The sequence below is a fragment of the Dipteris shenzhenensis genome, unplaced genomic scaffold, assembly GCF_047967505.1.
Source record: "Dipteris shenzhenensis isolate YYH24624 ecotype China unplaced genomic scaffold, Dip_SZ_1.0 scaf0350, whole genome shotgun sequence".
In the NCBI taxonomy this organism is placed as follows: Eukaryota; Viridiplantae; Streptophyta; class Polypodiopsida; order Gleicheniales; family Dipteridaceae; genus Dipteris; species Dipteris shenzhenensis.
Window position 1 is genome coordinate 47,501 of NW_028239656.1, and position 4,373 is coordinate 51,873.

The window sequence follows — 4,373 nt, forward strand, 5'->3', positions numbered from 1 at the left end:
CGGTTAACAGCCGACCGCTCTACCGCTGAGCTACCGAGGAAAGTGGCAGATGATTCAATCCCATATACTTCCAGAGACTCTTGTTCCTTGAGCCGCCCCTTGATCTGCAAGACGTTAACCACTCGAAGACCCAAAGCTTTCTTCGAGACTTCATGAACCTCGCGTACACCCTAACTCTCATTATAGGAAGAAGCAGTAATGATAGCAATCCCTTTTGCCTTCTCGGATAGAGCCTACGAATCGGGGGGGGGCTGGTGTGGAAGATCTCGGTCATGGTTGATCTTGGTCGTGATTGATCGCCCCCCCCCCAACCCCAAGATGCATATCGATCGATCACCAATCACTAGTTTCTATTTCTCCTTTTCCGGAAAACATAGTAGAATAGTCACAGGATACTTATAGAGGTATAAGGAATATCTTGGAAAGGAGAAGAAAAAAACTCTTAGGAGACAAGAGAAACGAAGGCAGTTAGCAGTAGAATAATACCAATCATCAATCCGAATGAATAAGAAGATACTCTCCCGCCCATGGAACCCCACGATCCGTATCGATATCAATAATTGCAGGCGGGTGGAGGATCCATAAACTTGAATCCATAAATGGAATGAATGAGTCTACGGGGGAAAGTATGGATAAGGGGTGAAAAATGAAGAAAAAAGGGGAAAGAGAACGTGAGGGGGAGGGGGGGGGAAGTGGGGGATAGTCGGGATGAAGAAAATGAATCGGAGCTTTGCGAAACGAAAGTAGCAGTTTATGGAAAGGGTGGAATTGGTAAGTCAACAACAAGTTGTAATATATCAATAGCTTTGGCGAGACGCGGAAAACGGGTATTGCAAATTGGATGTGATCCGAAACATGATAGTACTTTCACCCCCACGGGATTCTTGATACCTACCATTATAGACACTTTGCAATCGAAGGATTACCACTATGAAGATGTGTGGCCTGAGGATGTCATTTATAAGGGTTATGGCGGAGTGGATCGTGTTGAAGCAGGGGGACCACCTGCGGGAGCTGGTTGTGGGGGATACGTAGTGGGAGAAACGGTTAAATCATCGAAAGAATCGAATGCTTCTTATGAATATGATACTACTCTATTCGACGTTTTAGGGGACGTAGTCCGTGGAGGTTTTGCCGCTCCATCGAATCATGCGGATTATTGCATTATTATCACGGATAATGGATTCGATGCCCCTTTTGCAGCAAATCGTATTGCTGCGTCGGTTAGGGAGAAGGCACATACCCACCCATTGCGATTAGCAGGTTTGGTGGGGAATCGGACATCTAGGAGAGATCTCATTGATAAACATGTAGAAGCCTGCCCGATGCCTGTGCTGGAAGTGTTGCCTCTCATTGAGGACATTCGGGTCTCGAGGGTGAAGGGGAAAACATTGTTTGAAACGGCTGAATGTCAATCAGATCTCAATTATGTTTGTGATTTCCATCCCAATGTGGCGGATCAGATATTGTCTCGACCAGAAGGGGTTGTGCCAAGGGAAATTCCAGATAGAGAATTATTCAGTCTGCTCTCCGATTTCTATCTGAATCCCGATGGTGGGGGGCAGAGGAATGCCCAGCAAACTCAACAGGATATTCTGCTTGATTTTACGATGATTCGAAACCGAAACTGCAAATTTCTTGTATGTGTACCCTTTCTGAGGAAACCCTTTCACGAAGACTCCCGAAACTCTCACTTTTGAATGTGAAACCGGAAATTATCACACTTCTTGCCCCATTAGTTGTGTGGCTTGGTTATATCAAAAGATCGAAGACAGCTTTTCCCCAGTGGTAGGTACAAAGACTTGTGGTTATTTCTTACAGAACGCTCTTGGAGTTACGATCCTTGCGGAACCTCGTTATGCAATGGCAGAGTCGGAAGAGGGGGACGTCTCGGCCCAATTAAATGATCAAGGGGAATTGGAGAGAATTTGTATCCAAATAAAACGAGATAGAAACCCTAGTGTCATTATTTGGATTGGCACATGTACCACGGAAATAACAAAGACGGACCTAGAAGGCATAGCACCCAAGCTAGAAAACGAACTTGGAGTACCAATTGTAGTTGCGCGGGCCAATGGATCGGATTATGCTTTTACTCAGGGAGAGGATACTGTATCAGCTGCCACGACGCATCGGTGTCCGGAATTTGACATATCTAGACACGAACAGAAACAGGATTTAGTTGGGGGTGTTGACACTGCGACGACGGAAGCGGGGGGGGCTAATCCGGAGGGACGGAAATTAAAGAATCATGCTTCAGTTCTTTTTGGATCTCTAACTTCAACTGTAGCTTCTCAACCGAATCCGGAATCGAAACGTCAATCCATTCAGGTATCGGGGTGGTTACCCTCCCAGAGATATACTGAACTTCCATCATTAGGCAAGGGAGTGTATGTTTGCGGCGTGAATCCCTCTCTGAGCCGTACAGCGACGACTCTGATGCGGCGTCGTAAATGCCAGTTAATTGGAGCACCTTTTCCTATTGGTCCTGATGGGACGCGTGCTTGGATAGAAAAGATTTGTTCCGCCTTTAATATGGAACCTCAGGGTTTGAAGGAGAGGGAGGATGAGATATGGAAGAGTCTGAGAGACTATCTTGAGATAGCAGCTGGTAAATCTATATCTTTTACGGGAGATAATCTATCAGAAATTTCTATAGCAAGATTCCCAATTCGCTGCGGAATGGTTGTCTACGAAACAGGTATTCCCTACATGGATAAACGATATCAAGCTGCCGAGCCATCTTTCTCACGAGATACTTGCAAAGAGATGGGTACACTCATGCCACGGATCGTGGAAAAACCGGATAATTATAACCAGATACAGCGTATGCATGAATTAAAACCTGATTCAGCAATTACTGGAATGGCTCATGCCAATCCTTTAGAAGCAAGAGGTATTGATACAAAATGGTCTGTCGAGTTCACCTTTGCCCAAATCCATGGATCCACTAATGCGAGGGATGTGCTTGAACTTGTTACTCGTCCCCTACGGCGTAATAATAATCCGGGGCGTCTGGGTTGGAGTAACCTGTCGAAGCAGATGGTAACAAATCACTAAATTATAGAATTATTGGGTGACGGGAAGTGACCATTGAGGGAAATGCATAGAGACGTCTCCAAATTCTTAATCATGGGATTCTGTCTCCTCATGATTAAGAAATCCATCGACTCCTTTCCGAAGGAGTTGCTGTGCTAGCTACGGGAGTGGTACGGAGAGGTTGCCGGCACTCTACGGGAAAAAAAAAAAACTGAAAAATATGGGAAGGAAATAATTATGAACGTAGAAAGCGTTCAAATGTCGTTGTATCTACTGCAGGTTTCGCTGCTTACTCGGGTGAAGGTGGCAGGTCCACCTATAATATTCGGACTATATTATGGATTACTAACAACATTACCCGTTGGACCCTCCCAAATACTATCCATAAGAGCTTTTCTTTTGGGAGGGAATCTTAGTGGTACCGTCGCTTTGAGTGGTTTGATGATGGGATAGCTACTAATATTTCTGTCAATATTCTGTTCACCTCTATATGCATTGATAGTGAAACCACATGTTGTAACTGTCCCAATAGTACCATACATGTTATTTTACTGGTTCCGAACCAAGGATTTACCGGATTATCGAACTCTACGTCCGACCAATTCACTCAGTGACTTTCGAATCGGTAATATATTCTTGGATAGTTTCATTTTCCAGATTTTAAATCCAATTCTTTTACCAAGTCCCGTATTGGCGAGACCAATTCACCTATTTATTTTTCGATATAGCAACAACATAACATTTCTGATTAGTAGTTTCGTGGGTTGGTCACTCGGTCATATGTCATTCAGCTACTTGTCCAGATTACTTCTGGTTCGCGTAGAATATGATTCACCCATACTCTACCTGCTGATGAAACGCGTCATTTACAAAACTTTTAGTATTGTTGTTCTCATTAATGTACTGGTTTATTTGGGTAAGGCTCCAGTACCTCTCTTCACCAAGAATTTTGAAGACGAACTTGTCTTGCTCGATAACAATCTCCGGGAGTTGTCAGATTCGATGCTATGGATTTTCAAGTCGTGGCCCACGTCCTTGTTCGACCCATACAAACCAAATCGTCCTTTACGATATATAGAGAATAGCCGATTCGGCGGCGATAGCTTAGTGAAGAAGCAAGTATCAAATCACTTTTTCAGCAAATGTTTGACTAGTGGAAAACAGCGGTTGGCTCTCACGGCGTTACCCAGTTTGTCGATCTTTGGAGACCAGTTAGGAACCTCGTTAGAGGATTCGGATATGCCACTTCCAGCTCATCATCTGCATGAAGACTGGATTTTGAACCAATTCAGGAAAAACAAGGATTTGAATAATGAGTTAAAGGACCGAATTCG